The 10,861-nt window shown below is 38.6% G+C and overlaps 1 pseudogene; it reads right to left on the reverse strand.

Annotated features, from left to right (window-relative positions):
• Positions 1-3,028: 3,028 nt before the first annotated feature.
• LOC111762497 (U6 spliceosomal RNA) lies at positions 3,029-3,122 on the reverse strand (annotated as a pseudogene).
• Between the last annotated feature and the right edge of the window lie 7,739 nt (positions 3,123-10,861).

Consider the following 10,861-nt stretch of genomic DNA (forward strand, 5'->3'; position numbering starts at 1 on the left):
ATGCTTGCAGGTGCAGACACTCTCTGTTCCTTAGGGTGGTCATTGTCCATCATCATCTCCTTGTTAGTTGTCCTGGGTAAGTCCAATGAATAGGAGAGTAGGTGCTGCAGCTCTGCTGAGGTTCAGGGCCCAACTGGCACATGGATGGACCAAAAATTTAAGTCTCTTGGATGTAAACTTATCGAGTACTAACTATAGGTTCAAGGAGAAGGGGCATTAGAGTCATAAATAGGGAAACCACAAATGAGTGCAACTCTGTCACACTGGAAAACATAAATTCCAAAGGTCCACTGGCAGGATGCCAAACTCCTGAGCTGTCTGTCCTGCCTAGTGTCTGGGTGTCTCTAGAGCCCTCAGAATTCCTACTATTTGAGGCAATCTTTACTGTGGCAGTCAAGGAGATTCTGCTGAGATGTGCATAAGTGTAACCTCTGGAATTGCCTCTCGACTCACTTTGAAATTTCTTAGCCAAAAAAACTCATTTGTATTTACACTTTCCCCCTTTTGGTCAAGATTTTTTTCCAGGTGCATTGCTAGTTGGTGCTTGGTGATAATCCCTTGGTGTCTTGGAGGCTCATCCCCTGGAATCATGTCCCATGCTGGGGGGAAGGTAGGGCATTTATATGCTGAGTTTTTCTTGGAGAGTGGCCACATTTGAGTAACAAGGAGGCCCTCAGGAGGTAACACTTAGGCAACATATAATACTAAGCTAAGTTTCAATTTCAAAAGAAAAGGTTCTTTTTTTTTTTTTTTAAAGATTCCGTTGTCTGTTCTCTGTGTCTATTTTTGCTGCGTCTTGTTGTCTTGTTTCTTTGTCTGCTTCTGTTGTCGTCAGCGGCATGGGAAGTGTGGGTGGCGCCATTCCTGGGCAGGCTGCACTTTCTTTTGCGCTGGGCGGCTCTCCTCACTGGCGTACTCCTTGCGCGTGGGGCTCCCCTACGCGGGGGACACCTGCTGCCCGGTAGGGCACTCCTTGCGTGCATCAGCACTGCACATGGGCCAGCTCCACTCGGGTCAGGGAGGCCCGGGGTTTGAACCGCAGACCTCCCATGTGGTAGACGACGCCCCAACCACTGGGCCAAGTCAGTTTCCTGGAAAAGGTTCTTAAGTACAATCATCAATATCAAGGGCCAGTTGCAGTGATCCATCCTTCTTCACTTAGGCACGGCATCAATATTAGGGGGATATTTGCTGTCTCATTAGAGAATGTTGCAGAGCTCCCTAGAATGAAAATTTGACATTCTTTTAGTTATTGTGTGAATCTTCACCACCATGACAATACCCTATGAACACTTGAAAACATTCATATGCCTTGAAGCTATGCCCCAGGTGAACCCCTTCCCGTGCATATCCTCATCACCAACACCCCACACTATTGATCCTCCCCTGCCACAATTGTAACCCTTCCGTGATCCAAAACCTCTCCAAAGATGAAGCCAAGGAAATAACCAAATAAAATTAATAAGAAAATGAAATAATGGTAGTTTTAAAAATAACAAATAAATTTTAAAAATTAAAAAAATAAAAAAAATTTTCTAGACATATTTTTTATCACTGTAAGAACTGTTGTTTTGTATGTACAGTAACATTTTCTTCTGAGCATTCCCGCAGTGTCTGACTTTTTCCATTTTAGCTTCAAGAAACTTTAGGTTACAGAAAAGTCACATACAGAATATATGGGATTCCCATATACCCAACACCCTCCCTCTTTTCCCCTCTCCCCTTATTAATAACATTTACATGCAAATGATACATTTTGTAAAAAATTATTGTACAAATATTGAAACATTGCTACTAACCATGATAAATGGCTTACATTATGATTCACATTTTGGACTATACAATTTTATAAATTTTGACAAAATTTAAAATGACCTGCATACCAATGCCCTAAAAATGCCCTAAGTTCTGTCTGCTCTATTCTTTCCTCCTCCTCCTACCTATGGTAACTGCTAAGTTTCACTTTTTGTAAATTAAGATTCATAGTTACTTGCAATAAAATTGAGGTCTCCACATATTGTTCTGTTTTTTTTTTAAATTTTATTTTTATTTATTTATTTCTCTCCCCTTCCCCCCTGCCCCAGTTGTCTGTTCTCTGTGTCTATTTGCTGAGTGTTCTTCTTTGTCCACTTCTGTTGTTGTCAGCAGCATGAGAATCTGTGTTTATTTTTGTTGCATCATCTTGTTGTGTCAGCTCTCCGTGTGCAGTGCCATTCCTGGGCAGGCTGCACTTTCTTTCGCTCTGGGCGGTTCTCCTTACAGGGCGCACTCCTTGCACGTGGGGCTCCCCTATGCAGGGACACCCCTGTGTGGCATGGCACTCCTTGCACACATCAGCACTGTGCGTGGGCCAGCTCCACACAGGTCAAGGAGGTCCAGGGTTTGAACCGTGGACCTCCCATGTGGTAGATGGACGCCCTAACCACTGGGCCAAGTCTGCTTCCTGTTCTGTTTTCTTTTATTAGGCACTGCTTATGTTCTCAGGGGATTTTTGTCCCTCTAACTGAGAACAAAGCAGGACTTCCCAGGATGAGAGTTTAATATTTTCATGTTTATTATATAGGTCTCTACCTATTGATATAACACATTATGACAAGATAAACAGTTACATAGTCCTTGGAAGTCTGTCCCTGGTGTGCCCTGTCCTGTGTGCCCTGCTTCACATCCAAAAGCATATACCAGTAACCCTCCCTTGACATATTTGCCAAAATAACATTCCCAGTGTTGTAGTTTTAACTACAGACCTGCAGATCCCTAAGTTCACCTGTTCCTTCCCCTGACCTTCACCCCAGTTTCATGAATAGTCCAACCCAATCCTCCACACTAGCCCCCTCACAGACCAGCACTGTTGAACCCAATAGCATCACTGCAACACTGTCATGCCCATCCACTGCACAACTATACCCTTCCACATTACTATAGATTTTGCCCATATGGGCATTGACTCACTATCTTCTACTCCCTTTCTGTCTCCTGTAAACCTATCTCCTAGACTCTAGTTCTGTGAGTCTAGTCAATTTGATTAATAAAAAATATGGAATGCTTCATGAACTTGCACAGGGGCCAAGCTAATCTTCTCTGTATCATTCCAATTTTAGTATATGTGCTGTCACAGTGAGCACTGTCTTCCTTTTATTGACAAACTCCTTTAGAATGCAAAAGTTTTAAATTTTGATGAATTTTTAAAAATTATCTAATTATTTCATTGCTTGTGCTTTAGGCATAAAGTTTATGGAACCATTTCCTACTACAAGATCTCATAGATGTCTCTATGATGCTTCCCTACATTATCTTCTAAGAGCTTTATGATCTTGGTTCTTTAGATCTTTGATCCATCTTGAGTTAGTTTTTGTATAGGGAGTAAGATTGATGGTGATCCTCTCTCATTCTTTTGGATATAGATATCCAGTTTCATTTGTTGAAGAGGCCATTCTGTCCCAGTTGAGTGGGTTTGGTGGCCTTGTTGAATATCTGTTGACTCTATATGTGAAGATCTATATCATAACTCTCAGTTCTGTTCCATTGGTCAGTATGTCTATCCTTGTGCCAATATCATACAGTTTTTACCACTGTAGCTTTGTAGTATTTTTTTAATTTTTAAAAAGTTTTATTATTTATCTACCCCTCCCCCATTGTTTGCACTTGCTGTGTCTGTGTGTTGTGTGCTTGTCTTCTTTTAAGAGGCACCTCCACTCCCTGCTTTGCTGTATCTTTCATTATGTTTTCCTTCTTGTGTCTCTTTGTTGCATCATCTTGTTGTGTCAGCTTGCCATGCCAACCTGTCACATAAGCTCACTGTCTTGCTCATTTTCTTTAGGAGGCAATGGGAACCAAACCCAAGACCTCCAATGTGGTAGGTGGGAGCTCAATCAATGGAGCCACATCTTCCCTGTAGTGTGTTTTAAAGTCAGGAAGTATGATTCCTTCAATTTTGTTTCTCTCTTTCATGATATTTTTGGCTATTTGGGGCCTCTTGCCCTTCCAAATAAATTTCATAATTAGCTTTTCTAATTCAATAAAAAATATTGTAATCTTTATTGGGATTGTGTTAAATCTGTAAATCAATTTGGGTAGGGCAGACATCTTAATGATGTTTAGTCTTCCAATCCATGAACATGGAATATTCTTTCATTTATTTAGGTCTTCTTCGATTGTTTTTAAAAGTGTTGTGTAGTTTTCTGTGTAAAAGTTCTTTACATCTTTATATCTTTAGTTAAGTTTATTCCTATTCTTTTAGTTACCATTGTAAATGTATTTTTAAATTGATTTCCTCCTCAGATTGTTCATTATTGGTGTACATAAATTCTGCTGATTTTTTGTATTGATCTTATATCCTGCCATTTTACTGAACTCATTTATCAGCTCTAGAAGCTTTGTTGTAGATTTTTCAGGGCTTTCTATATATAGGAGAATGTTATCTGCAAATTGTCAAATTTTCACTTCTTCCTTTCCAATTTGGATACCTTTTACATCTTTTTCTTTGCTTAAGTGCTTGAGCAAGTTCTTCTAACATGATGTTAAATAAGTGTGGTGACAGTGGGCATTCTTTTCTTGTACCATATCTTAGAGGGAAAGACTTTAGCATTTCACCATTGAATATGATGCTAGCTGTGGATTTTTCATATATACCCTTTATCATGTTGAGGAAGTTTCCTTCTATTCCTATCTTTTGAAATGTTTTTATCAGAAGAGAGTATCTAGGTTCATTAGAGAGATTAGTCTGTAGTTTTCTTTTCCTGTGCTGTGTTTATGTAGTTTTGGTTTTAAGGTGATGTTGGCATTATTGAATGAGGTAGGCAATATTCCCTCAACTTCTATTGTTTGGAAGAGTTTAAGCAGGATTGGTGTTAATTATTTCTGGAATGATTGATGGATTTCACCTGTGAAGTCATCTGATTCTGGACTCTTGTTAGTTGGGAGGTATTTGATGACTGATTCAATCTCATTACTGGTGATTTATTTATTGAGTTCATCAGTTTCTTCTTTCACCAATATAGGCTACTTGTTTGTTTCTAGAACTTTGTCCATTTCATCTAAGTTTTCCATCTTGTTGTCATACAATTTTTCAAAGTATCTTCTTATGATACTCTATTTCTGTGGAATCAGTGGTGATACCCCCTTTCTTGTTTCTTATTTTATGTATTTGCATCTACTCTTTTTTTTCTTTGTTAGTCTAGTTAAAGGTTTGTCAATTTTATTAATCTTCTCAAAGAACCAGCTTGTGGTTTTTAAAAAATTTTCTAGTGTTGTGGTACTTTGATATTAATTCCAAAAAGAAATACTGATTATGTTTGTAAATTGATCCATTCCTCTGGGCTCATGATAACCCTTTGATTGTATTAGAGTTAGCTGAGATGTCTGATTAAATTATTTTAAGATTAGGGCTCTGATGTAACCACACCATTAGGGTGTGACTCAGCATTGAGTCCCAGCCCCTTGGGCTGATCAAACAGACGTTCACATGGAAGTATATGCACGGAGAAGCAGATATGCAAGGAAGGAGAGAACGCTCCACTAGACACAGCAGAGGTCCTGGGAAGAGAGATGAGACTTATAGTCTACAACTGATCTTGTGGAGAGAATAGAGACTCTTGAGCCCAGAAAAAAATGAGCCCAGGGTAGAGTGACAAGCCCTATGCCAGCTGAAATAAGAAGAAGCAGACATTATAGAGTCTTAAGAAGGAGGAGAAATGCTGAACACTCACACACATGGCCCACAATCTTGTGTCAACATAGGACAACAGACTTTGGGTGAGAAAGTACCTCTTATGATACTTTGAGTTGGACTTTTTAAGGCCTGGTGACTGTAAGCTTCTAACCCAAATAAATACCCTTTATAAAAGCCAACAGTTTTTGTACTTTGATTTCTAGTACTTTGCATCAGCACCCTTTGGCTGACTAATACAAGTGTTTTCTTATTTTCAATTTCTTTTATCTTTGCTCTAATCTTTGTTATTTCCTTCTTTCTACTTCCTTTGTGATTAGTTTGTTGTTCTTTTTCTAATTCCTCCAGGTGTGCAGTTAGGTCTTTGATTTTAGCTCTTTCTTCTTTTTTAATATAGGCACTTATGGCTATAAATTTGCCTCTCAGCAATGCTTTTGCTGCATCTCATAGGTTTTGATACATTGTGATCTCATTTTCATTTGTGTCAAGGTAGTAACTGATTTATTTTGCAATTTCCTCTTTGGCCCAATGATTGTCTAAGAGTGTGTTGTTTAACTTCCATATCTTTATGCTTAATCAGGTTCTCTGCCCCTTACTGATTTCCAGCCTAATTCAATTTTTGTCGGAGAAATTTCTTTGTATAATTTCAATCTTTCTATATTTGTTGAAAGTTGTTCTGTGGCCTAGCATGTTTTCTATCCTGGAGAATGATCTGTGTGCACTTGAGGAGAATGTATATCCCACTGTATTTGGGTGTAATGTTCTGTATATTTCTATTAGATCTAGATCCTCTAACATATTATTCAATGTCTGTTTCTTTACTGATGTTTTCTTTCAGGATGTCCTGTCTAATGATGATAATGGTGTATTAAAGTCCCCTACTACAATTGTAGAGGCATCTATTTCTCCATTTAGTTTTTCCAATGTTTGCTTTGTGTATTTTGAGGTTCCCTTGTTAGGTGCATAAATGTTTATGATTGTTCTTTCTTCTTGATAAATTACCTCTTTTAGTAATATATAGTGTCCTTCTTTGTCTCTGACAAAAGTTTTGCATTTAAAGTCTATTTTGTCCAATATTAGTATAATTAGTCCCACCTTATTTTTTGGGTTATTGTTTGCATGTGAAATTGTTTTTCAACCATTTCCTTGCAACTTCCTTGTGTCCCTGGGTCTAAGGTGAGTTTCTTCTAGATATCATATAGATGGGACATATTTTGTTATCATTTCTGCCAATCTGTGTATTTTGATTGGAGAGTTTAATCCATTAACATTCAATATTATTACTGTCAAGGCATTACTTACATTACCCATATTTTCTTTAGGGTTATGTATGTGGTATGTTGTTTTTACTTTGCTTTTTTTCTTTTTAATTATTCTTACCAATATTCTTCCCTCCTAAACTCTCCTCCAACCCTCTCTCTCCTGTTTTTTTCCTTTCAACTTGCAGAACTCCCTTTAGTATTTCTTGAAGGGTATGTTTCTTACTGACAAACTCTGTTAGTTTCTGTTTGTCTATGAATATTTTGAACTTTGCCTCAATTTTTTTTTCTGCCCCATATTTGAATACCATCTTTGCTGGATAAAGAATTCTTGGCTGACAGTTTTTTTCTTTTAGTGCCTTAACTATGCCATACCACTGCCTTCTTGCCTCCATGGTTTCAGAAGAGAAATAAGTGTTTAATTTTATTGCACTTTCCTTGTGTGTTATGGATCTCTTTTCTCTCACTGCTTTCAGTATTCTCTCTTTATCCCAAACATAGGACAATTTGATAATATATATCTTGAGGTAGGCCTGTTAGGATTTATACTGTTTGGGGTGTACTGCACTTCCTGACATGTATGTCCATGTCCCTCAAAAAGGCTGGGAAATTTTCAGTTATTTCCACCAATACTCTTTCTGCCCCTGTGGCAGTTTGATATATTTATGAATTACAAAAATAGATATGTTTTTAAAGTAATCTGTACCTCAAGTCATATTAGATTAAATTGCATTCAGAGGTTTCACTTTTACTTGATTAAATAATGATTAAGGCTTTGATTAGGCCAAGTCAGTAGGATGTTGCCTCCTCACTTCCTTGCTGGGTGGGGATTCACAAAGAAAAGAAATGGCAGAGAACTGAGTTTGGAGTTTTGATCCTGGAGCCCAGAAGTAAACACACAGAGAAGTGAATACATGAGGAAGGAAAGAAGTCTCCATTAAACAGGGGCAAAGGCCTTGGGAAGAGAGACAAGCCAGTCACCTGCTAGTCTACAGTTAGCCTTGTGGAGAAAGAAGAGCAGCTGAACCTGAAGAGAAACAAGCCCTGGGAGGAGAGGAACCCAGGAAACCTGAGCCCTTACGGAGGTCTACAGGCATCTTGCTCCAACACATGGCAACAGACTTTGGTGAGGGAAGTAGTTTATGCTTTATGGCCTAGTAACTGTGGCTTCTACCCCAAATAAATACCCTTTATACAAACCAACTGATTTCTGGTATTTTGCATCAGCACCCCTTTGGCTGATGAATACAGCCCCCTTTCCCTTCTCTTCTCCCTCTGGGATGCCTATAATTTGTGTTTTTGTGTGTCTCATGCTGTCATTCAAATCTGAGTCCCTGCTGGAATTTTTCTATCTTTTTATCTATCTGTTCTACTACCTATCTGATTTCAGATACACTGTCTTTGACATCCCTAATTCTTTCCTCCACCTGTTCAAATCTGCTGTTAGCTGCTTCCAGTATATTTTTTATTCCTTTTATTGTGCCATTCATCATCATCATATCTGTTATCTTTTAATGTATGTTTACAACTTCTTCAGTATGTCCCCCCAGTGTTTTCTTAATATCCTTTATCTCTTCCTCTGCTTCATTATGTTGATTCATAATATTTGTTTGGGCATCCTTGATTAGTTGTTCCATGTTCTGCATGCCCTTCTGTTTTTTAGTTTGTTCATTATACTGGGCCCTGATTTCTTGTTTCTTAGTATAACTTATGATAAATTTTGTTGGTGTCTTGGCATCTGTTTATCTTGATGGTTGTGATGGTTAGGCTATTGTGTCAACTCAGCCAGGTAATTGTGCCCACTTGTTTGGTCAAGCAAGCACTGGGATAACTGTAATACAAGGGAATTTATGGACTTGAGTCACCATTGACTTTACTGCAGTGGTAAATCATAGATAGCTGGTTATAATTACATCAGTCAGGGAGATTGCCATCAGCAATGAGTGATGCTTAATCCAATCAGTTGAATGCCTTCAAAGAGGAAGTGATTCCAGTATTGAGAGAGAATTTCCTGGCTTGTCTTTGGAAAGCCAACATCTCCCAGAATCTGTCAAAAACCTTCATTGGGCTTTCCTTGCAGCCCCTGGTTGTGACTGCCTGTGGAACCTGGACTTGTGCATCCCCATCCCTGCATGTGAGACTCTTATAGAATTGTATACTATTGACAGGTATCTCTTGTTGATTCTGTTTCCCTAGAAAACCCAGACTAATACAATGGTCTTATTCAGTTGGTTAACTTCTCCTTCTACTCAGGGTTTGTGTGTGTGTGTGTGTGTGTGTATGTGTGTGTGATAAGTTTCCTTTTTGATACTTGATTCCTCTTATTCTATATTCTTGCAGCTGTTTGTGTTTCCTTGAAAAAAATGTTAGAACAAAAGAAAAGGAAAAAAAGAAGAGATAAAAAAATAATAGTTATAATAATTTTAAAAAAGGTAGAAAAGGAACCATACAATGGCTAAGAAAAGAAGTAATATGAGTAAAAAATCATAAAAAATACAATGGGATAAGAATAAAAGGTAGAATAAAAACAAAACAAAAAAATAGAATAAACCAAAAGTCTGGAAAGATGAGAAGATGAGAATAGAAGAAGAGAGAGAGAGACTGAAGACCAATCAAGAAGAGGTGGAGTGGAAGAAAAGTAACAGAAAAGAGAAGATGGAAAAATGAAGGAATGAAAACAAATGAAGTAAGCAGAAAAAATTTTAAAAAAGGTAAAAGAAAACAAACAGCAAACAAAGCAAAACAAAAAATCCCATAAAAAAATAGGCCTCCCTCTTAGGCCCCTAGGGACCACCACAGGCTGCCAGTGCTCATCAAAAAATTACCTTGCAGTCTGCCTTCCACAAGTGAGGTACCTGGTTTTAATGAATAAAATTAAGAATAATTAAAAAAAAGGATATAAAATAAAAAATAAGTGATCAAAAAAACCTAAAACCAAAAAATCTTCAATCTTAATATTCTCTGTCATAAGGTGCTAGCTAGGTGCTGGATAACCCAGTAGATCACTCTTGGGATCCCTTCCCTTAGAAGGCACTTGGGAATCATGTGCAAGGAAGGAGTTCCTACATACACTAAGCTACATCCTCTCCATAGGTTAAGTAGGCTTCTGAAAGCTTATCTGGCTCTTTCTGTCCCCATTTCCTTGGACAAATTAGTCTTCTTACAGTTTGCAGGAGCAGGGCTGGGTAGGTACCTATCTCTGCCCCCTCACGGACCTTCTTTCTCTCACTTCCATGGTGGCTGGGCATGATAACCTGCCTGATCATTCCCCCCCCTCCCCTTTCCATGGGGCTACTTCAATGCTGGCAAGGGTGTTTTGAGATTCAAAGGGAGCTCAGCTGGCCAAATCCTCTGAAAAGAAACCACTCTCTACTCTCTGCCATTCCCCTCTTCCTCCGAGGGAACATTCTGTCCTGCTCAGTTGGTTGCAGTGAGCCAGGGATTTTATCAAGTTTATTTGCCTTGAGGGTGGAGTATATGAGCCATTTCCTGCCACAGGGACAAGTAACTCACGGTTTTCCTTTGGCCTCTTGGTCTCTCTGTCCCTCTCCCTCCTGGATGATGCACAACACTCTACTGTTTTACAGATCTCCAAAGCAACTTCCTTGGGTAACTTTTTGCCCTTCCTCAATTGCTTTTTATGAGATTGAGCTCTGCCTACCTATTTTGACATCATTTTACTGGAAGTCCCTCTCTGCCACTTTAAAACAAGTATCACCTTTCCTCCAGTTTCCTATAGTTCTTTTGAAATTTTTTTATTTAATTGCCTTTTTTAAAAAAGATACATAGATGACAAAAAATTTTACATTAAAAAATATGAGGTTCCCATATACCCCACACCACACCCCACTCCATTCCTCCCACATCAACAACCTATTTCATCATTGTGGCACATTCATTGCATTTGATGAATACATTTTGGTGCATTGCTGCACTG

Source organism: Dasypus novemcinctus, chromosome 13 (genome assembly GCF_030445035.2).
Source record: "Dasypus novemcinctus isolate mDasNov1 chromosome 13, mDasNov1.1.hap2, whole genome shotgun sequence".
Taxonomy (NCBI): domain Eukaryota; kingdom Metazoa; phylum Chordata; class Mammalia; order Cingulata; family Dasypodidae; genus Dasypus; species Dasypus novemcinctus.